At 36.6% G+C, this 25,075-nt stretch overlaps 1 protein-coding gene and 1 long non-coding RNA gene across 4 annotated transcripts in view; one reads left to right on the forward strand and one right to left on the reverse strand.

The window, feature by feature from the left end:
• Positions 1–7,807, forward strand: part of LOC141580620 (uncharacterized) — a 312,310-nt gene extending 304,503 nt beyond the window's left edge. Inside the window, exon 6 of the long non-coding RNA XR_012512881.1 lies at positions 7,594–7,807. This is a non-coding gene — a long non-coding RNA (uncharacterized LOC141580620). The remainder of the gene's footprint in view (positions 1–7,593) is intronic.
• The window catches only part of RNLS (renalase, FAD dependent amine oxidase), a 312,278-nt gene that overhangs the window by 140,618 nt on the left and 146,585 nt on the right, over positions 1–25,075 (reverse strand). The window lies entirely within an intron of this gene.

A 25,075-nucleotide genomic window follows, 5' to 3' on the forward strand; every position in this document is an offset into this window, starting at 1 on the left:
CCTTAGGACTCTCTTTAAGTCTGACAATACCTTAGATTGTTTGCTAAAGTCTATTGCAGGGTTCATATGGTGCAAAGTAGGGCATTAGCAGCCCCCTCCCATCCACAGACATACCATCTAAGTACAGACGGTGCCCTTGCTGTGCAAATGGTATTTAAAGGAAATCTCCTAGCTCTTCCTTCCAAGGAAACTGATGCTTCTGAAACCTTTAAACCCAGAATTAACTCTGGCCAATAGGAACCCAGGAACATAATGCAAGAATTCTGTCTTAGAGATCATTCATATGCCCACTATCAGAAGACACGTGCAACTAGCCTATCAGGGGCCACTCTCCCAGCAACTGAGTATGCTTCTGTCCATCCAGAACTCCTTTGACCTCTCCATGGAGAACAAGAGGTGAGGGAAGAAGAGGAAAACAAGACTGATCCAGTGTTTTGTTTTTTTCCAAGTCACTATATTTATTTTTCAGATTTAATTCGTTTCTTCTTACTCTTTTGCATTTTTTAGAGATGTAACAATCAAAAGGAAACAAAACTATTAAAATATTCAGTTGCCTTTTGAAAAAACAATTGATTTCTTCATTCCAAATTTTGAAGAGTGCTTCCTTCCTTATGATCCCTTTCTGCTGCATGAAGGTACTTAATAAAAAGAGCACTAGATTTAGAGAGACAGAAGGCTCGATCTTGGCTCTACCTAGATATGTGGCTCATGTCTATTAAGATCCTGGAGGAGGGCCTAGTATAGAGTAGGCACTCAATTTATAGAGCCAATATTTCTATTATTATACATAATATCATGCAAAGACCAGAACTTCCTTTTTGGCCACCAGAGTGCCACATAAATTGTTAAAACTTATAATCCATTAAATATAAAGCCGGCTGATGCTAATTGATTTTCAATACAGCTATCTTAGTTTTCTAGGTCTACTGTATAAATTATCACAAATTTGATGGCTTAAAACAATATAAATTTATTCTTATACAGTTTTAGAAGCCAGAAGTTCAAACTCAAGGTGTTGTAGGGTCCTACTCCTAACAGAGGCTCCAGTGGCAAACCTGTTCTAGTTTCAAATGGTTGCTGCCTTTCTTGACTTGCAGCTACATCATCAAGTCCCTGCCTCTTTTATCACATTGCCTTCTCCTCTGTGTGTCTCTTAGGAGGACATTTATTGTATACAGAGCCCACCTGGATAATCCAGAATGATCCTCATCTCAGGAGCCATAAATTAATTACATCTGCTAAGACAATTTTTCCAAATAAGATAACCTTTACAGATTCCAAAGGTTAGAATGTGAACATATGTGAGGAGGAAGCAGCCTGCAATTTACTACAATAGCAGTTTGAGTTTAGGAATGAATGCTATGTTTGAAGTATAAGGGTGTGACTGGCTTTGGCTAAGTTACTTGTGCCTAAGGACATCACCTGAATGCCTGGCTACTCTTAATCAGATCAAGTCTATACCTATAACCCTAAAATAGAGAGGGCTCAAAGGTCTCCTTCTTGGGAAGTCTCAGGCAAGCCATTGCATGTGATCCAAACTGTTTCTGAGGCATCTGCTGAGACCACTGAGGAACGTCTCACCACTGTTTCATAGGATAAGGAAAGTACCCATTCCTTGGAGGACCAGAGGCTGAATGAACAAGCCCATCACTCTCTGCCAGCAAAGTAACAGCCTGGAGAGGTAACCAAACCCTTAATTCCCCCTTTTCACTAAGGGTCCTCCCTTTTTTTCCTTACTGGGTTTCAGGTGAACAGGAAGCGTTATTAATATTGTTGATATTTTACCCATAGCCCAGGAAGTGGAGGTTCCGTGTGCCCTGTCCTTTCTTTGTAAAGCCCTACTCATAGAACAAAAAGAAGTGTCTCTTTATTCACCTCTGAAAGAAAAATATATAGCCTTTAGTCAGACTAGCAAACATTAACAATTAAGGATCTAACATATTGCTGGTTACCCAAGCTTTAAAAGTAAATCATCTGTGACACGGCCTTGTCCTTCAAGCTGTCACTCTGTAGGCAGTTCCAATATCTTCAAAAAGTTTCTCATATGTGTTCATTATCACTGCCATCTCCCTGGTGTGTGTTGTCTACATGTCCGGACTTGTGAAGTGGTCTAATTAGATCACCTGCCTCTAATCACTCTCCTTTCTAAGGAGAGTATTGTATTCTATTTTATTATTGAATTAATCTTCCAAAAATTCTCAACCTTTGTTCCATTAGGTGTATGATCAGTCAAAAATCTCCAATGAATTTCATATCATGGCATTTAAGGTTCCATATAACCTAGACATAACCTGTTGCTCCAGCCAGTCTGATCCACCGTTCCAATTACCTTTCCTCTGACCTTTGCTGCTGGTTATTCTTCTACCTAGAACATTCTTTATCTTCCACTCCTCTTACTCTGTAAGAAGGTCCCCATAAAAGTCCCACACATCTTTGTCCTCTTTACTGATCATTATACAAGGTCAGGCTACATTATGATTTATCTTTCATGTGATTTATCATATCTTGTCATCTTATCTTGACTTGACTTCTCAAGGGCAAGGTTTTGTTGTTTTCTTAAGAATCTCTTTCTATGCTCAACACTTCTACTGTCCTTCTTCATAAGTAGCTAACTCTTGAGAAGGATACAGCTTCTGGAGGGAGAGGCTCTATCTTTATTTCAACTTCTACTCTGTTTAAAACAGTCACTTAAACATTAAATGATAGCTCCAAATACTAAAGGTAGCTGTCCTATAGGAAAAACGAGAATGCACTATTCCCTTATATCTTATCTTGTTTTCTGCTAACACTGCCTTATTTGGTGCACTCATGATTTAAAAACCATTTTATATGGAAGGATGGGGCATATGAATTAGAAGCCTCAAAGAAAAAAGGAGCTTCTAGGAGTTATATATAACATTTTGTATTTCAGAACCAATCTACGCCTTATAGCAAATCACTAAAAATATTTCAGTATTCCCTTGAAGGAATAAGAAATGGAATTTTGTGATGGCCTGGATTTATTTTCTTTAATGAAACATGGTTGAAGTATGCTGCTTCCTTATACTTTCTTCCAGGTACCTGGAAAATTTGAGGTTTAACTAATTAAGCTTCATTAGGGTCTTCTGTTTTTGCTAATTGTGGCTAAACCTCAGAACTTTAGGTTCAAAACTGTTCCTATTTCATGATTTGGCCTTCCTCAAGTGACAAGCTTAATAGGAATCTCATAAAAGATAAGAATAAGAAAAAGAACAGACCAGGCACTCTGGCTCATGCCTATAATCTCAGCACTTTGGGAGGCCAAGGTGGGCGGATCACGAGGTCAAGAGATAGAGAACATCCTGGCCAAAATGGCAAAACTCCGTCTCTACTAAAAATACAAAAATTAGCCAGGTGTGGTGGCACATACCTGTGGTCCCAGCTACTCAGGAGGCTGAGGCGGAAGAATCACTTGAACTCAGGAGGTGGAGGTTGTAGTGAGCCAAGGCTGTGCCACTGTACTCCAGCCTGGTGACGGAGCAAGACTCTGTCTCAAAAAAAAAAAAAAAAAAAAAAAAAAAGAGCAATGGAAGAAATTATTTTCTTTCTGTTTTGTTGGCATTATGTAGTTATTGCCATTTTTCCAATTAGGTGGCTTGTGTGTGTGTGTGTGTGTGTGTGTGTGTGTGTGTGTGACAAGGTCTCATTCTGTCACCCATGGTGGAGTGCAGAGGCATGAGGCATGAGGCATGACTGTTGTTTATTGCAGCCTGAAACTTCTGGACTCAAGCAATCCTCCTGCCTCAGCCTCCTGAGAAGCCAGGACTACCAACACATCCATCTGGTTTTTAATTTTTTTTAGAATGGTCTTGGTATGTTGCCCAGGCTGTTTTGAACTCTTGGCCTCAAGTGATCCACCCACCTCAGCCTCCCAAAGTGTTGAGATTACAAGTGTGAACCACTGTGCCTGGCCTAGATAGCTTTTATAAAGAAAACACTTTTCAAAATGCAAGAAACATTTGTTATGAATCCAAAAATCACTGAATACTAATTCTCTTTTAAGGTAAGGTATTCTATTCTCTACATGCTTCCAAACCATCCTATATGAAATCTAATTTCTGTTTTCCCTAATGGTACAGTTAAAAATCATCAGTTGCAGAGAGTGGCATAAGTAGGCTTGCTTGCATATATGCTACACATATGCTGACATACAACCTTTCAGCATTTTCCATATCTCTTATATCATTAAAACAGGCTCTATTTATTTGGACCCAGAGTTTTATTAATAGACACTGTGGAACAGCCAGCACTCTTAACACTCCTTTAGTAACTAATTTCATGGAAGTGGACAAAGACTAACTTTGTTAAGATTAATTACTCAGTATTCACCACATCTGAAGGAATATTGACCAAGAGACTTGCTTTACTAAACAAGGAGTGTGGTGCTGAGTTTATGGATTTAAGAGTCTCCTGAAATTAGCACAATTTATACTTGCAGTAGATTTGTCAGATGCAATCTCAGATTTCAAACTGAGGCTTTTATATAAATGCTTACAAAGCCTACTTATTGGATTTAAAAAGAGCTGACTGTAGTGGCAATCTTGGTATTTATCTATTAAACCTTGTTTGTTGGTTGGTCTGTTTTCAATCAATAGGACTATGCATTGATACTGCAAATTCTCCTCAATTTATTGTGTCCTTGCACTGTGTTAATTCTTAATGCAGTGCTGTCTACAGCAGGTGTTGACCCTTCCCCTGGAAATATTCTCAGCTAACCATTATAGAATGGCGTAGGGTCAAGAGCACAGCATGGTGCAGTGTTTAAGAGCTCTTGAGACAGGCATCAAGGCTTTGAACCTGGATTGGTCACTCACTATGTGACCTAGGGACAAGTGTCCCTCCCATGTCTTTTAATCTCATCTCTTGTGTAAAGTCTTATCTCACTACCTCATTTCCACCCTCCTGCTTTGTGATATTTTCCTTCGTGGTGGCTATGATTAGCACCTGGCATGATGTGTATTTGTCTACTTTGTTAACTCTCTGACTCCCTCCATCAGAACTGAAAGTCCATGAATGTTGAAACCTTGCTTGTTCAATCAACACACATACTAGTGCCTGGCACACACCAGGTACATCTATGTAAGTTGACAGAGGGATGAATGGATGAGTGAATGAAAAATGGAGATAGCGGCTGAATGTAATGTAAATGTAAATTCTTTGTGATGCTTCTGGAAGACAGATCGGATTAAGCAGAGAAAAACTGGAAGTTCAACAGTGAATAAAGGAAATAATCCAGGAATGGGAACAAAAGGTGTTTGATAACTAGAGGGGAGGAATAGGTGGCTTGAATATAGTTTCATAGAAATGCACGGACTTTGATTCTGTCAGATGCACACCATAAGAAAAGCAGCATGCCAAACAGAGATCAAGTAGAGGTTACCTGGAGGAGATGGCTCTATGCCTAGCTGATGACTCGAGGCAGCCCACATCAATCCTAAAGTGTTCTATCACATCCTAAAACAAATGGGACATTATTCTCCTTTGTGGATATACAATCAAAGGCAAATGTCAATAGGGTAATGAGTAAAGAAAGCTGCTCATCTAGCCTCCATGTAATGCTGACACATTACTCAGGTGATAGTAAACACACAAAGTTCAGATATAAAAATTTTTAATGCATGAATGCAGAGTAAGAAAAATGCATAGGATCAGATGCTGTGGAGCACTGGAGCAGAGGAAGTATCCAGTATAAAAGACAACCTTGGTCCTTGGCACATGATCTGCTGTGCTGCTTTGAGATTTGCACCAATGGTTGGTCATGCTGTTTTCTTTATCTGCATTTTAAAAAGACTCATTCACTATAATATAAAATATGTAACAAGAATTTACATGGCCTTCCAGCATCCTACTCATTTTTTACACTGCTTTGGATGTCATAGCTCCATGTATTAAGATAATTAGGATGCTCAAATATATTGCCACACACTGTAAAACTGTGAGATACCCATGACACAGCCATTAGCAGCATATTCCTGAAAGTTTTGAAGGGGAGGAAGGGAACTGTGCATATAATATTTCACCCCCGTCTACTCTTTCCCTATGCTTCATCAGAACAGATGGCAGAGATACATTAGTTGTCTCATGTTTTGTTTTGAAATGTTTCATTGTCTAGTTTTATGTACTAACAAAAACCCTACTTAAATAATTCTTCAGTAGGGTTTTTGTTAGTACATAAAACTAAAGTTAAATGCCTTTCCCCAATTACTCCTGTCCCAAAGCATAAATCAAACAAAAATTAAAAGATGCATCAAATCAAATACAAATAAAGCAAAAAGTAAAAAGGAACTAATAGAGCTGAAACTCTACTGGCAACGTCTATCTCTGTCCTAATGTGTTTCAGTATACTGAATCTTCCCATTTACCACAAATTAATGTTTTCATTATGCTGCATTTAGTTTTATATTGCCTGGCAGTATGTTTAGGTGGCTTTGAGCAAGCCATCCCATCAACAATGATTTATTGGGTATTGCACCTAGTGTGAGGTACAGAAGTATAAGACATGATCATTGCTCTCAAGGAATTTACAATCTGGTTAAACATTTTTCTTATAAAATGATAACTAAAAAATACAAAACTGTATGTGTTAAGTGACAGCTAATTGGTTTAGCCATCAGCTGCTATAGAAGGTCAGAAGAAGGTGAAATGATTTACACGTAGGGTAGAGAAAAAAACATTCATGTGAGGTATGAGCTAAAGATTCAGGTAAGTAAAAAAAGACATTCCAAAAAGAATGTTAAGAACAGGCCATAGATACAGGAAAACACAAAATGTGTTTTGCGTAGGGGGTCAATGAACTGTGTCAGGAATGATGAAATTAGAGAGGTAGAAAGACTCAGAATAGAATGCGAGTGTCCCTGAAAATTTTAAAGTTCCAGAATTATCCCAAAACTAACTTGGAAGTTTACTCTGTTGCTGGACAGAGGGCTAGAATACTATACTTTCAATGTGATTTTATTCATTCATTTATTTTGTTATATGGCGTTTAGTGGTATGTGTATCAGGTGCTGTAGACATAATGAAATTAGGATATGACTCTTTCTACTTAGTAATATCACAGTCTAATGTGGAACACAGAGAAGTACACAAGAATTAAACCCATAGTAAAGGTCACAGCATGTCAAACTTGGGGCACTCTGGCAGTTCACCAAAATCCTGTTCTGATGAAGCAGCCTCATGTAAATAATAGGGAACACAGAATGGAAGCCAAGGAGGGAGTCATCATCATTCATATCTTCAACACTGCAACGTAGGACATTTGTACTGACAACTTAAGGAGGCTGTTAAGTTATATACAGATAACACCCCCCCCCCCCGCAACCTCCACTTTTTTTTTCACTATTGGAAAAAAGAAAAGGAGATCAAGGGGGTGAAACAACCCCACAAGAGGAAGTCAGGTCCCTGAATAAGCAAATGTTTTCAGAAGAGAAAAAAAGTGAATAAATTTTGTTATTTCTAATTGCTAGCATTCACAAATCACATACTACTTGTTGGCACTGTTCTAGATGCTTTGTATGTATTAACTCAGTTACCCTAACAACCTCATCAGATAGGTACTATTATTATCCCCTTCCATAGGTACCTCCTTAGAGCTGGCCAAGGCACCAAAGACAGCAAGGACGAGGAGCCAGAGTTCAAGTTCAGCCCTGTTCTTAACCAGTACACAACAGAGCTTTCTCGTAAGTATGAAGATCCTAGGGGTAACAGTGGTACAGGGTGAGGGGAAGCCATCAGAAAGATGTCAGATAAAGATCTGTTAAACCTAAGAAAAGCTAAAATGGGTGGAGCAAATGTGAAGAGCCTACATTTTTTTTTTTTTTTTTAACCACAGTGGTTAGAATTAAATATAAAGAGAAAACGATTTCCTTTTAGGTAACTAATAAAAACAGTATCTAATATTGATTAAGCATCTATAAGTGTTTGGTACTCCCCACAGGTATCATTATTACCACCATTGTGTAGAAAGAAAATTGGAGACTCACGGTTAAATAGAGGTCTGTTTAATCTTTAGAACAATTCACACAGTTAGCAAGGACTAGTGCGTCTAATCTTTACTACCCCACTATATTCGTTATCCCTACAATTACCTTATGATTATCAACCTTGCGGATTCTACTGATCTGTTAGGATGCCAGAAGTCCTACTGTGCTGGAGTGGAATCAGGTTATGGCCCTGAGGGATAAAGTTATATTTCTTTGACAGCATGGTTGGCTTTTTATGACATTTCAGAACAAGAAGAATTATTTGAGATTTTGGATAATCTATGCCTCTAACTCTATCCTAAGTGCGGACAAATGTGGATCTCTTTCCAATATCTAATACTTACACATTAACTGTTCTTTCTTTTAAAGTAAGATATTTTACCTACCCAACACATTTCAAGTTATAAACTCCAGATGCAGATATGAAAATAATATCTCTTTTTAAGTTCCAAGAACAGAAAACCATAATCACTATAGTATATAAATTGGAGATTGCATTATTCCTGTTAAATTTTGGTGGCCAAATAAAAATCTGTATACTACTTGATACAAACAAAGGAAAATGTATCAACAATTCTATAGAACAGGGAGAAATCAGTCATATTCTTAAAGTCACTAAAGGGAAAAGATACAAATGATGTTCACTGGAAGTCTTCCATATGCCATGCATTTTGCATATTTTATAGTAACTCATGTTGTTCTCAGAGTGACCCATGGATTATGACCCCATTTCATATAGGAACCAGCTGAACTACAGCATGGTGGTTAGGTAAGTTCCTCCCAGTCAAAAAGCTGAGTGGTGGAGGCAGCTCAGATATACTTAAATGCTTTCTTTGTATTATGTTGCCTTTACTAGGTGAGAGTAGAGTAGAAATCAACTCTCTGTTTCTACCAGAATTGTTATGAAGACTGAACATATCCTGAACAATAAATAAAAAAAAAAAAAGACTAGAGGTTTAAAGGCAGAAATAATGCAAAGCAAAAGGGCAAAGACTGTTGTTACATTGGACAAAAGATCTGTATGTTGGCTCTTGAAGTAAATAATTTTACTTCCCATCGTAATTTCCCAAATCTCTTGCTCCATTTCCATTTTTCACGATGATGTGCAAGTATGATACTGAATTTATTTTCCAAGGAAAAGAGCTAGGACTATTACTAATAAGAAAACACAGTTTTGCATTTCCATAGATAGTTTTATAAAGTAACCCCCACCTCCTTCCAAATGTTAAATGCTTGACTATAATGTGAAAGGTTCACTTTTATTCATTTACTTTTCTCATATATTATCTTTTGCAATAAATGTGCTAGTCTAAATTGATTCTGTTAACTACACCCCATTTAGGCTTTAAATGGCTTAACTGTGTCTAGGAGCACAACTGAAGACTAATCTGACTGAGATTGATAAAACTGTCCACGTGGTTTTGACGCTTGGAGAGGATAGTGGGAGGATATGATCCTTTCTACTTTGTGCTGTTCTCAGAGGACAGTCACAAATGTGTAAACAAATATGAAAGAGAAATAAAGGGGACAGCCAGATTGCCAGAGATCCATTACTTTACCCCTGGGGTATGTGGTTATTATAGAACTGGGGCAAATGCCAAGAGCACTGAATTCAAAGGGACGCTCCCTGAAGTGAGTCATCTACTTAGACAACATCAGAGGAATATCAGATCAGATCCTACTGTGTGAAGCGGTTACACCATGGGCATTTGGTAGTCACTTTGGGAATTACATTAATTTACAGAAGCCTGAGTATATAGTGGCAACGTGTCATTAAAGGTGAAAGCAGAATCTATTTCTATTCAAGATGTAAAGGGCAACTGGTTGTGCATCTTTACTTTCAGCCACACTTGCAAACTTAGATGGTAGCCATGATGGGTTTGAAAGATAAAGGTTTACTAAGTAACATTCTGGTGTCTTGAAAGAGTTAATGCTGTCATTAATCTTGTCTAGTAAGAACTGACATAAGGAAGCTTAAAAAAAAAAAAAAAGGGACCAATTCACCATTCTCTAAAGAGAGGCAAAGTGAAACAAGAGAAAAATAACCAGGTCAAGGAATCAGGGTTGGAGCCAGGGCCATCACTTTCTAGCAGTGTAATCCTGGAAGAGTAATTAAACCTCTCTGTGCCTTAGTTTACTCATGGACATACTAACAACATCCCCTTTAGAAAGCTGCTGTATAATTAAGATGACATATAGAAAATCCATCTATAACTTGAACTCTGCTATACAAAGTTTAGTCATTACTGCTCTATTTAAAAGTAAAAACATAGAAACAAAAAGAATTCCTTTGAATGTAATTCAAATTTTAGTTTCCTGAACAGGAGTGTTGAATAAATTTGGAGTTCATATTCATCATCTGTTCTTCCAGAGTTTAAAAGGACAAAGGTGGCTGCAGTCATATCCTGACCCCAAATCCAATTATCAATTTTGTTCTTTTATGGATCATATTTTCGATGTTACATCTAAGGAATCTTCACCTAATCCCAAGCCATAAAGATTTATTTCCTGTTTTGTTTTAGAAGTTTTGTAATTTTAGGTTTTATATTTAGGTCTGTGATTCACTTTGTGTTAATTTGTATATGTTGTGAGATCAAGATCAGAGTTCAACTTTTAATTTTTTATTCTATAATTTTTTTTCTTGCACATAGCCTTCCAATTATTTCAGCACAAAATGTTGAAAAGACTATAGTTTCTCCACTGACCTGCCTTTACATCTTTGTCAAAAATCAATTGTCAATATACAAGTGAAACGATTTCTGTTTGGTTCCACTGATCTTCTTTTCTATCTGTATGCCAACACTGTACAGCTTTATGATATTCTTGAAATCAGGCCATGTTAGCTCTCCAACTGTGTTCTGTTTTCAAGGTCCTTTGCATTTACACATGAATTGTAGAATCAGTTTTCGATTTCCACAAAAAACCTGTAAGGAATTTGATTGGAACTGTATTAAATCTATAAATCAATATGGAGAGAATATTGATTCTTCCAAGCCATGAAAAAAGTATTTTCTTTTATTTGTCCATTTACTTAGTTTTACTTTATGTCTGTCAGTAATGTTTTATAGTTTTCCATGTATAGATCTTATATATCTTTTGTCTGATATATTCCTATTTTCATTTTGAAATGCTATTATAAATGCATTCTTTAAAATTTTTTTTCTGATTACTAATATACACAAATACAGTTAAATTTTGCATATTGATTAGTAGATAGCAACCTTGTTCAACTCACTTATTCTACTAACTGTTTTTGTAGATTTAATTGAATTTTCTATATAGACATGTTATCTGTGAATAGAGACAGCTTTACATCTTCCTTTCCAATCTGGATACTTTATATTTCTTTTCTCCCTATTGTACTGTCTAAACCTCTAGCACAGGCGTCCCCAAACTTTTTACACAGGGGGCCAGTTCACTGTCCCTCAGACCGTTGGAGGGCCGCCACATACTGTGCTCCTCTCACTGAGCACCAATGAAAGAGATGCCCCTTTCTGAAGTGCGGCGGGAGGCCGGACCTCAGGGGGCCGCATGCGGCCCGCGTAGTTTGGGGACGCCTGCCCTAGTATAATGTTGAATAAAAGTAGTGACAACAGCCATCCTTATCTTGTACCCAGTAGTAGTAGGAAAGCATTTGGTTTTTTTACTATGAAGTATGGTGTTAATTTTTCACAGATGCCCATTGATTGAGAAAGTTCCCTTCTATTCCTGGTTTGCTATTCCGGGTTTGCTAACAGTTTTTATCAGAAATAGATATTGAATTTTGTTAAATGCTTTTCCTGCATCTATTGGGATAATCATAGATTTTTCTAGTTTTTTAGTATGGTGTTAAATTGAAATTTGAATGTTAGACAAACCTTGCATTTATGGGATAAACCCCATTTTGTCATGGTCCTTTGTATATGTTGTTGAATTAAATTTGCTACAATGTTTTTCAGAATTCTTATTTCTATGTTTATGGAGATACTGACCTGTAGTTCTGTTTTCTTGTAATGTCTCTGCTTTTGATATTTGAGTAATGCTGGCTGCATGTATTAGATTGGAAAGTATTACCTCTAGTACTTCATTTTTTCTGGAAGAATTGTGTAGCATTGGTATTATGTCTTAAATATTTGGTAGAATTTTTCCAAGTAAGCTATATAGTCTTGGAGTTTTCTTTGTGAGAAGGTTTTAACTACAAATTCAATTTCTTTAGTAGGTATAGGGCTGCTCAGGTTATCTATTCATTTTTGAATGAGCTTTGGTAATTTGTGTTTTTCAAGAAATGTGTCCACTTCATCTAAGTTGTCACATTTATAGGCATAAGCCGCTCACAATATTTATTTACTGTGAACTCTGTAGATACAGCAATATCTCTGTAGACTTAGTAATTATGTCATCTCTCTCACTGCTGATATTAGCAATGTTTGTGTCTTATTTTCATGATCAGTCTGGCTACAGAATTACTAATTTTACTTAATCTTGTCAAAGAACCAAATTTTTGTTTCATTGGTTTTTCTATTGTTTTTTTTTTCTATTTGCTATTCATTAATTTCCACTTTAATCTGTATCATTTCATTTCTTCCTCTAACTTTGGACTTTCTTTCCTCTTTAATTTCTATATTCCTAAGGTAAAAATGAGGTTACTGATTTGAGACCTTTTTTCTTCACCACGATAGGTACTTAGCACACAAAGTTCCTCCCACATATTTTTTAGCAGTATCCCAGAAATTCTGATATGTTGTATTTTCATATTAATTCAGTTCAAAATACTTTGTAATTTCCCCTGTTGACTTTCTTCTTGGGCTATTTGGAAGTGTGTTATGTAGTTTCCAAATATTTGGAGATTTTTCAGAAATGTGTCATTGATTTTAAATTTAATTCTACTGTATTTAGAGAACATACTTTGTATTACTTGAATCTTTTAAAGTTTACTGATAATGTCTTTATGGCCCAGGATATGGTCTATAATGGTAAATTTTTCATGCAGATTTGAAAAGAATGTGTATTCTGTCCTTGTTCAGTGAAATGTTCTATAAATTAATTGGGTCAAGTTGATTTATAGTGTTATATAATTGATGATTTTATGTCTTTTTGTTCTATAAATTATTGACAAAGGGGGTATTGATAACTGTAGCAATTATTGTGGATTTTTGTCTACTTCTTCCTATAGCTTTATCAGTTTTTTTTCATTCTCATGTATTTTGAAACTTGGTAATTAGGTATACATGTATTTAGGACTGTTTGGTTCTTTTGAATTAACCCACTTATCATTATGAAATGACCTCCTTTATCCCTGTTAGATTTCTAAAATCTACTTTATCTAATGTTTATATAGCCACTTCAGCTTTCTTTTGATTAGTGTTGGCATGGCATGTATTATTTATCCTTTTTACTTTCAATCTATCTGTATCTTTGTATTTAAAATGTGTTTCTTTTGGGCAGCATATAGTTATGTCCTGATTTTTAAAATCTAATATAACAATCCTTGGTGTTTTTTTTTTTTTTTTTTTTTTTGAGACGGAGTTTCGCTCTTGTTACCCAGGCTGGAGTGCAATGGCGCAATCTCGGCTCACTGCAACCTCCGCCTCCTGGGTTCAAGCAATTCTCCTGCCTCAGCCTCCTGAGTAGCTGGGATTACAGGCACGTGCCACCATGCCCAGCTTATTTTTTGTATTTTTAGTAGAGATGGGGTTTCACCATGTTGACCAGGATGGTCTTGATGTCTCGACCTCGTGATCCACCCGCCTCTGCCTCCCAAAGTGCTGGGATTACAGGCTTGAGCCATCGTGCCCGGCCCTTGTTTTTTTTTTTATTGGGGCATTTAGACCACTTACATTTATTGTCATTGTTGGTATAATTAGGTTTAGATATCATTATCACTTACTATTTGTTTTCTATTTTCACCACATAATCTTTGTTCTATTATTTTTTTTTTCTGTCTTCTTCTGGATTAACCAAGCATTTTTTATGACTCCTATTTTATTTCCTTTGTTGGTTTATAGCTCTTGGTTTTGTTATTTTAGTGACTGTAAAGCAGTTTTTAAAGTCAAAGTTTTCCAGTAAAATGCCAAGGCAGATACAAGTCTGACTCTCTTTAAGACTCTATGGTTAAGTATTTTGTCTTCAATTTTTGGAGGGATACTCAATGAATGGGCTGAAACCTCAAGATGAAATTAATGTTAGCAATTAATAATCTCTTAAATGGGGCCAAGATTCCAGAATATACCTTAATGTTTTAAAACCAAAATCAATGATAGCTACTACAGAGTTGAAGTGAGATTTTTCAACTAGCTGAAAATTCATATTTTGAAATGATTTATAGCTCTTAGTGATGCCATGATGAATTTCTTAATAAGTATTAATCATGAGAAATTGTGTTTACCCAGGCAAAAGATAAATAGCTGGCACTTACAATTACTGACTAAAAAGTCATGTTAACCTAGAGGTCACAGGAAGAAAATTATTTTGATAAAATAAAGAGAAACTCCAGATTGTTTTACATATTTACGTGATTTTCTGCTCGATACACAGGTCTGATAATTTGAGATAGGAGGACAGAACAGAGAAATTCCAAGAGTTCTGTGATGTCAGTGAATGCTAAGACCCAAATCTCTATAAGGTGGAAGGTCCCTTCTGAGAGATGAAAAATCCCAGTAGTCCAGAGTTGTTGTTCTGAGCATTGCTGGGGTAGCTAGGCAATGTGGTATAACGATGAGGGTTCAGAGAGAGATGGCTAGAGTATGAGTTCTGGTTTCATCACTGGATCACTTGCAAGCAGTGCTACCCAGAGTGAGTCCCTTAACCTTTCAGAATATATTTCCTTATCTCACTATCAAATTATCAGAATTAGGTGTCATCTAAATATCATAATATTTATTTTACAATATTTTGATTGGGGTTATAAGAACCAATTTTACTAAAATTATCTAGAATTAAGCAGTATCAAATGTAACTTATTGTTCTCATTATTTACTTCTTTTGCTTTTCATTAGTACAACAACAGAAGTTAGGTAGTAGAAATGTAACAAATGCAATATTAGCAATCATAACTAATGAAGGGAGTGAGTACTTAGATCAAACCTCTTTTTTTTTCAGCAGAGGCAGTGGCATTTATGTCAGTTATGCCCCTCATCACTTGTATCTAATGCTTTCTACCTTTATACTCTCCCACTGAGAGTAAAAAGACCCAGGTAACAGTGCCCAAATCAAAATAACATAATGCAATGTGCTTATAATTATAAAATCCCAGGCTTGGTATTTTTTTCTCTGGTTGATAGTGACAGCCTTTTGGATGTCGGCAGTGCAACGTGGTTGCTTAAGAGAAGCTTGGTGTTATTTGAAGTGTCTAGAGGCAGCCTGGTCTACTGGACTCCAGACTCCCCAGTTGACTAGATTCTTCAGTAAGTTTCTGACTTGTCAATGTTTTCTCTTTGATACAGCTGGCTCTTTCTCTTTTATTTCCAAGCACATTGCACAGCTACCTTAAAACAAAGATGTAAAACTTTTGGAGCATTGAGGCCATATTGGAAATCTTTTGCAAACCTAAGGGCTAATTCTTTGATGTATGTTTGCATGAAACATCAATGCAGTATTTGATGTAGTCGTATCAAAAACAAGCCAGATTCTGCCACTTGCAATCTCCCAGCAGTGCAAGGGTGTGTGTGTGTGTGTGTGTGTGTGTATTAAAAGATGATTTTGAAAAAAGAATAACAGGGCCAAGGCCTAGTATAAACATATATAAGCTGGTTGAGAATTAAGAAACTTTGTGTTCTACACTCTGAGGTCTTGCAATGTGGGGACAAAGCTTTTTTTGGTACCCTGAGTTATTATTATGTGATGTTAATTATTTGCTGCATATATAAAAATATTTGCTGCATGACACTATTAGATGTGAATTCCTGAGCTAGTTGCTTAACATTGCTGAATTTGTTTCCTTATCAATAAACTGAGATAACATTCATAGTATTATACCTTACAGGTAATATTGTGTGGCTTAAATGAGCCATTTTAGGTGGTAATACGTAAACTGAAAAGCCTGTATTAAAAATCAGGATACATATTAGTTGGACACACAGGCTCTAGTATCAGAGGATTTGGTTAGATTAGATATAGTTTCAGATTCTTGGGTACATTTCTTTGAGCTAACTAAAGTTATTTAATCTGTAAAATAGGAATAAAGATTGCATTAAAATAGTTGATTATATCAAGGAATCTCTGCCTCTTCCCATACAAAATTCCTTGAATGATAGCAAGGGTATTTAAAAAAATAATAAAACCACACATTATTGGAAAATAGGAATTTGTGCCAATAAAGGGCTGGAGATTTTGAATAATTACTGAATGTCAGAAATCAGATGGAGACTAAGACTGGAGGAAACCATGCCCCCAGATATAAGCCGTAGAGCACCTTATGAAGTATGAAGAAGAGAGGAGTTAAAAAATGTGCTCTGTACTTAGTGTAAACCAATATAAGTAGCAGAAGCATGTCTATATGACTAGTTGGTGAACTAAATTCTGATCAGCTATCTTGTGACTACTCTACTGTGCCTCTCCCATTTTCTGAAACGGAGAGAAAGAGCCCTGGTACTTGGAAGACAGCTACCAATAAGTATAACTGGAGACTTTTAGGAAATGCAAGGCACCTCCAAACCCAGAGGGAAAGTTTCCAGCACACTACAATGAGCATACTTATTTCCTTTTCCTTTTATTTTAGGGCATCAATAATTAGAATCTACATCTTCTCCACACCACTCCCCACCAAAAAAGATTTTCAAACACTAAGAGACCGAAATCAAATTACCAGATATTTGGGGGTAAACCAAAAACAACATTAAAACATGAAAAAATGCCAAAAAATAATTAAAATTATAAGAAAACAGAACTAGTAGAATACTTCAATACTTTAAATAAAAACAACATTCTAAGAATCTTGAAGATAGCAGAGGCATAAAATAAGAAAAGCCTTAGGAAAATGAAACATTAATGCATCTGGAATTAGAAGTTTCCAGACAACACAAAAAATATCTCAGTAGATGGATGGATAGCAAAAGAGACACAGCTGCAGGGCAAAAGGGAAATAATATTCAGGTACAAAGTAGAAATAATGGTAGTGGCTCCTCATAGTGCTACTGAGAGGATTAAAGAAGAGAAACCACATACAATTGCCCAGTCCAGAGGCTACCATATGGAAAGCTTATAATAAAGAGCAATTTTATTATTGTTGTTGTTATCCATATTGTTGTTATAGTCATATTCCATATTCCATTCCTGGTTACTAATGTTGTAACAGTTATAATTATTATTATATTATCAGTAAAATGAGAAGGTATCAATGGGTGATCTCTCTGCAAAGTCTCAGATTTAAGACTAAGAATTGATGATATTAGGAGGGAGATAGAGGTGGGAAGGAGCCAGGGAAGTGTGATGACAGGATCCTGGGGCAGAATTATGACATTCATGAGAGTGTTGGTAAGGGACTGTAGGAAGCCAGGTGTGAGGACAAGAAGGAAAAGGAAATGGGAAAGTAAAGCAGAATCCCTCACCTGCTATTCAGAGAGGACCAGCCACTGGGTTGGTATTGTGGGATCATTCTGAATTCTGGTAAGGTAACTTACCTTCACTAAGTAAAAGTGTGATGAGACCCAGGGGCTGGATGGAGGCCCTGCATGTGTAGGATACCACACAGAGGGTCAGCAATAGACTTATCCCACAGCCTCTTATTCACTCTTCCCCAAAGATCCATATTATTACTTTCAATCAGAGATATCCTTGGGCCAGATGGGTCTCCCAGGAAGGTTCTGAATTAAAACCAAATTCTAGCCCTCTGTCCCACAGCAAATTCACAAATTTGTGCAAGTTGTATATTTTATATCTGTCAAGATTGACACAGCCACTCACAAGATTGACAAAGCCACTCTTAATCAGTCCAAGCTTTTACCACTTAATATGTATATGGGCAGTAAAGAAATTTTCAGTTTGCTAGTGAGAAACGTTGCCAGGCTACAGAGCATTATATGCATCCACAAAGTCCCAAATACAGACAAACCTCGAAGTGCCTTTTAACAGATTTGTTTCTGTAAAACTATTCTTTGGGCTTCAAGTTGGTCTTTGTCCCTCAGAATTCTATCATTTACCCCAATAATTAGATAAAAGTATTTTTTTAAAGAGGGGAATGCAGGAAAGCTTGGGACTCATTTTTATATTTTCATAAAGAAGTCAGCCAACTAAACATTGTGCATTATTACCATTAAGTGCCCAATAATACAATCAGTTTACAGACACAATCTACATTTCCATATATTATTTATACAAGCTTGAGGTTTGTAATTTCAAGACCAAAAATGTTGGTAGGAATTTGCATATTATTGAAATGGCATAATTTATTGATGAAGTATACAAATAATAGAGGTGATGCTTACAGCAGTTTGGGGGCTAATGTATAATTTACAATACTAAACAACTTCATGAACAAGAGTGAAAATTGCACATTAGGCCCTGCCTGAAAAACACTAGCTATAAAACCAAGATATTTTAGCATTATTTTTTGTAACAAGGGTCTCTTGATGGGAAAGTGATAGACTGTTGGTCTTCAATCTGTATTAATCTGCTTGAAAAGAGAAGATCGTAAATCATCTTCCTGCCTGCCTGCTTGCCTCTCCAGTCCAACTTTTCATTAACATTTGCTTGCAGAAAAGATATCAATAAACGATTGCATTTAATGCCCCAAGGAGATGGGGCTGATTTTAAAATCAACAAATGTTGCTCAGAACCAGACAAATTTATGGTAAAATTTATTTTAGAATCAAGATATTTATCTTAAAATAAGAATTATTACAATCATTGTATCTAAGGTTTACGTCTTAGGGAGAAATCCAATTCAAAGTTTACCCAATGGACCAGTTTTCTACAAAGCATTTCCAGATTCCAGGATAATGGACTGCTCTGGACATGGTTGGAAGCCTTCCCAATTCTTATTTCCACACTCTGTTTTCAAATAAAACATTGATTCCATTCATTAACCCCCATGTAACTCATGAGTAATGCAAGGCTGACTTTGTCCTCATTTTCAGGGAATAGAGGGAAGACGTTATTTAGTTTAAGCCTATCCTGGTACTCTCATTCCTGGTTCTTATGAATGCCGCTGAGGTCCAATCCTATCCAATGAGATGTGAGGGAAAGTGTGCTGTGTGCTTCTGGGAAAGGTTTCTCCACTCCTAAGAAAGAAGCTCAGGAAAAGTTGGGCCCATTCCTTCTTCAGATTTTGTCATATCTGGATGTGATGCCTGAAAATGCTGCATCCACCCTGCAGCCGTAAGTCAATCCAGGCAGAGAGCAAAATTGACATTGAAGATGGCAGAAGGAGAAAACAGAAAGAACCTGGAGCATGGTGACTTTATTGAGCAGGTGATTCAATCCATCTTTAGGACTGCCCCAACTTCAGACTTCTTGTTATATAAATGAATAAGTTCCCTTCTTATTTATGTAAATTTGAATAAAAATTTATGCTACTTGTAACTGAAGATATAATTTACCTACAGATCATTTGTCATTGTTTTGACTGTCCAGCATTTGTTCACACCCCATCCTAATGCCAGCTTTTAGGAATTTGCTTATTACTGTTGTATAAGGGTAATCTTGGTAACAGAGTATGCTTCCAAGTAAAGAAACAGAAAAGGTCATATCCTATCTTTCCCTCTCTCCCATGAATCACAGAACAAGTGGGTGATCTGAGTTTGGCTGAATGTTTCACCCTTGTCTTTAAACAGATGGTGTAAGAATAAAAGGCACACAGGTGATCATATTTATCGTAACAGTGTTGACTGACCAGAAGTCTGCTGGAGACTTTGGTTGCTCCTCTTGACTCACTGGAGTTTCCTTGGTCTCTGCACATTTCCAAGCCCAATCTTTTAACCTTCTTTTTATTCTTCAGGCTGCACTTAATATATATATATATATATATATATATATATATATATATATATATATATATATATATCTCCATATTCTCACAATAAATTCCCTTTTGCTTAGGTTAACCGGAACCAATTTCTGTATTTTGCCAAGAACCACAATAAGTAACTGACTGATATCACCGGGGGCGGCGGGGGCGGGCGGTGGTGGTATTTTCAGCACCAACAGCCAAAAGTGAACTTGTACTGATATACACAGATCAATCCAACATATTCTCATGTGCAGCATAATAGTTTTGCTTCCTATTACATTTTGTTTATTTCCCCTTTCTCATATATCAAATCCTATTTTAACCTTAAAAGCACAACACCAAACTACAGAGTCTTTTCAGTCATAAAAGATTAGGACAGTTATTGTTACTGTGGCTCCTTTAAATAAATCTCAGAGAACTGCTATGCAACCTTAAGCTCGAGATGTTGCTGGTGTAATTTAATTTAACTTTCTACTTATTGCTAGTATGATAGGCCCCCAAAATTCCAGGTAAGTATATCAGATAGTAGGAAATATAACAAATGTCTTCCTGTTTTCCACAGAGCAATTTTAGGCTCTGAAACTAACAAAGGGACATCATCCTGTCACGATGCTTTGCTTGTTAACTGGTGAAAACATTTTTGTGAGTTAGGATGGTTTTGAGGATCTATTCAAGAAGCACAAACTTTAAAAAGGAATATATAACTACAATTAGGGTCAACTTTTGGCCACAGAATATTGTAGCAAAATTTATGGTTAAAAAAATAAAAGTAGTAACTTGTGTACAGTATTGGCATCTCTTGAGACATCTGTAGAATCATGGCGTGCTGCAGTTGGAAGATCCCTTTTAGATGACCCACTCAAATCCTTAATTTACAAATAAGGAAACCAAGGTACAGAGTAGTGTGCAATGATTTTCCCAATGTGACAGATGAAACTCAGATACAAGTTTCCCAGCTCTGATTCCAGAACAACACTCAACATCCACGTTTTGCTTTATTGTTTCTTTCCCTTACATTCACAACAAGTTTCAACTGTCTGAACTGTCCTTTCCCCATTTCTTGAAGTCCTATCTACCCAGATCCATGGCAGATGTCATTTTCTGTCTGAAATCTTCTCCAGTTCCTCCTGTAAGAAGTAATCAGGCTGTTCTCAAGGCTCTCTATGCCACATTGATTCCTTCATGAATTGCTTGTTATATCACTGTGTCTATATCTGTCACCCCCACTAGATTATAAAGTTTTTGAGGGCAAGGACTATATCTTCATCTTCAATCTTATTTTCTTTATAGGTCCTAACAGGATTTATGTGATAAATGTTTGTTGAGTCTCTCTGAAGCGTACTCAACAAACATTTGTACTCTCATAAATGTTTGTGGGGAATTAATGGTTGAAGATGTCAGTCCTCTTGACATCCTGACAAGCACCTTCATGACTACATAGTGCTTTAGCCTGAAGTAGTCATTAATGGTCAGAATTTCAGGTCTGGTGTTAGACTGGTAGAAGAGATCAACTGTGTCTGGTACTCCTCTAGTCAAAGCACTGGAGCAGGAACTAACTTCAATTACCTACAGTCTGCCAAGACATACATATAAAATAGTAATCACAAATGTATAATTCAAGATACTTTCAGATACAAAGAAAGAAAAGCACTACTTACTTTGACTTAATTCATAATGATATAAATTGTCTCATACAATGGCAAGCCCTCATAGAAGAAAGACTTCAGGTTTAGATGATTCACTGGCTATATCATGTTCCCCTAGGCTAAATTCTTTTATCCCTCACCTCTGTAATCCTTGGTGTTGGCTTTTTCCTCAGTGGGGTTTCCCTGCTGGTGATGAGGTATCTGCTGGTAGCAATGAGGACTACATGCTTCCTTAGTCAATGTCAAGCAAGAGAAAGAAAACTCCTTCTCAACTAGGTGATAGAAATCTTTCCATTTAGATTGAATCTAGGCCATATGACCAACACTAGACCAATTACAGTCACTACAGGACAGTATGATCCTGCCTGGCTGAGAATTCAGAACTGTCTCTAGCACTACTTAGTGTCCCCTTCATCTGCTGAGATGCTTGAGGGAGGGGTAGATAAACAAACAAATTCAGGTTCTATTCAGAATGACAAAGGAGGAAAGGATGCTGCTAGGGAATCATCAGTGTACACGATCTATGGGTGACAATTCATCAAACTACACAGCAGCACAAAAAAAAACCCTTTTATGGAATTATGAGTCAAGAGAAATAAATCAGTTTCCTTTTTTAAAAAGACATGTGTTATAAATAAATATTTCGGTGTTATCTTTTCATTGGATTGAGTGATTTATATCCTAGTGTCTTACGAACTGACAGATCAGGGGAAAATTCTTTTCTATACCTATTAATGTACTTTTGGGAACCCATGGCAATTTATAAACCCCTACATTGAACAATCATTTTATCAGAAAATGCACTTGACTGTGCCTTCCTATTCAGGCAGCACTTATTTAGAGCAAGCTCTTCCCTCCCACCTACTTATACACAAGATGATGGTGACTCACTGAAATCGTGCTTTGCTGATCATGGTGATTAGAGAATGAGAGGAGCACATTATTGTGCTGGGGAGTAGGCATATTTTCTCAGGATAAAAAAAAATTGATACTGAAAGGCAAATTACTTATGAGTCTTAAAAGTCTCCTAGCATACCTGCAGTTTTCAGTGCTGTTCTCTCTTTACAGAGTAGGTAAATGCTAGGTCTGGGATGCCTGGTGCTTCATGATTGGGGATATTTAGAATTAATTTTGTTTCCATAGTGAAGCCTGGGTGCAGTTTCTTCAGTCATAGAATGGTTAGCAGGCACAGCATTGACAGCTGCCTTTCTATGGTATGTGAAGTAATTCGGGGGGTATATTTCCTGGGGAAGAAATTGTTCTGTAAGAACTGGGCATATAATCAAACAAACATCTAAGGTGGGTCAGAGATGCAATGGTTGCACTCAAATGTTACTGTATTTATTCCAGGATTAATAAACATAGAAAAGAAGTAGAAAACCTTGACAGATCTTAATGGGGTTCCTGAGGATGACAGCTCTTAGCTATGATGCCTTCCTTTACCCATGCAGGCAACTTGAAAATTCTTGTGTACAAGGAAGAAAATAGCTCCTTTGAGGCAGAGGCAACAGGACTACTCTTTCCTATGGTGACGTCCTCCCAAAAGCTTCTCTGCAACAGGAATGACAGGCTCACATAACATGACAGGAGGCTGGGAACATTTCTTTGAAAATGTTTAGAAGCCCTTCTGCAGAGGCAGGGATCCTCATGGGTCCTCGGTCATATAATATATAAATTGAAAAGGAGTTATAATTGTCTTATATGTAGAATAATATTTTTCAATGTAGGATTTTGTTGTTGCTTAGCATTTTCAGAAAGTAGAGAGAAAGCAAATAGTTTATTGCTGAAGAACATTATTTTCTTAAGTATATTATTTATTATACCAAAACTTCATTTACTTAGAAAGGGTGCCTATATAAGGAATACGAAAATGAATTTCCCTTATATCCAATTGATTGGGTATTCAGATGATTGAAACTTGGTTACCATGTTCAGAATATGACTTAAAATGAAAAAAAGAAATCCCTCCATTAATTCAGTACTTCGCTTTCCTTTCTTGTTAATCAAAAGAAAGCAGAACTCATGACCTATTCTCTCCTTATGCCAGAGCTCTGAGTTTTAATCTTCACTTACTTTCTAATTGTTTTCTGCTTTTATTTTACAGGTCTCTGCTGACCACACCTTTCTTACCTCTCTCATCCTTGGATTTTGTGCCTTATCTACCTGGCTCTCCTCCTTTTCTCTCAACAGTTCCTTCTTACTTGCCCGTGAGGATTCTTTTCTTCTGCCTGTACTACGTTCCCTAGGATTCTTCTCTCTGCCTTTGACTTCTCTTTGTTACCACACTCCTCCTGATTGATCACCTTGCCCACACGCCTGCTGTCAGCAGTCACCTTTATATTAGCTCATATCAGTACTTTCAGCTCCAACACTTGGCTGAGCCACAGATCCTAACAAGAGGCACTCTACCAGACATGTCTATTTCATTTCCCTTGAGTATGTCAAATTTTATACAGTCAGATATGAACTTGATATTTCCCTTTAAATTTGGCCTTTCCTGATCCAGAGATTGAAACTATTTTCATAATTACTCAGTGACTTTAGAAACCTCAGTCTCATTTTCCCTCTCAACTTCCACATCCAATGCCTAAAGATTTGATCTGTTAAACATCTTCTCTTTCTCCTCCTCCTTTGTATTTCACTGTCTTTATCTGGGTTTTTAACCACTCCCTATACAAATTTTGCAACAATTTTCTAACTTTTGTCCTTTCTAATTGGGATTTTCCATAAAAATGCAATCCATTCTTTCCATTTTCTATACTGTGGCCAGAGTGAGTTTTCTAAAACTCTTTATGACACTACCCTCTTTAAATTCCTTTTGTAATTATTCAGAGTTTTCAAAGTTAAAATCAAACTAATAAGCACAAAATGTCCTCTGGATCTATTTATTGAATACTAATCTCATCTTTCCACTGTATTCCTCACTGACCACTAACAACTCCTTACTTCTTCTGGGCACAATTAAATACTTGTTATTCCCAAATATACTTCCATTTATTCATGTATGCCAATCCCCATGAATGGAATAAAACTCTTTTCCATGTGTTTAATTAGCTGAACAGGCAAAACTCAGCTCAAGTGTCACCTCCTTTAGGACACTGTTTTGGATCCCTCATTCTGATTTACATTCTTCTCTGAGTTACCTTGGTTTTACTTTTTACTTCCCTTATGTTAACTAATAATAATTTTTATTAACTCATGAACTCATGAAGGGCAAGGACTGGTATTTATCTTTTTGTCAACAGCTCTTAGTATTCGATAAATATTTGTCTAACAAATGAATACAGGTGCTCTGAGGAATACAAAAGATGTCTCTGACTTATTCTTTGCCCTAAACAATCTTAAATTTTTAATACTAGAGTTAAGACATTAGAGGACAATTAAAAAATGGAAGGCCATATAATTAAAAATTGAAAACTGGTATGAGCTACTAGTATAGCAAAGTAATGTTATAAAATAAAATGTATTCTTCCTTTTATAAGTTTTATAAGTATCTTTTGGTCTTCCTA

This window comes from Saimiri boliviensis, chromosome 12, assembly GCF_048565385.1.
Source record: "Saimiri boliviensis isolate mSaiBol1 chromosome 12, mSaiBol1.pri, whole genome shotgun sequence".
Taxonomy (NCBI): Eukaryota; Metazoa; Chordata; class Mammalia; order Primates; family Cebidae; genus Saimiri; species Saimiri boliviensis.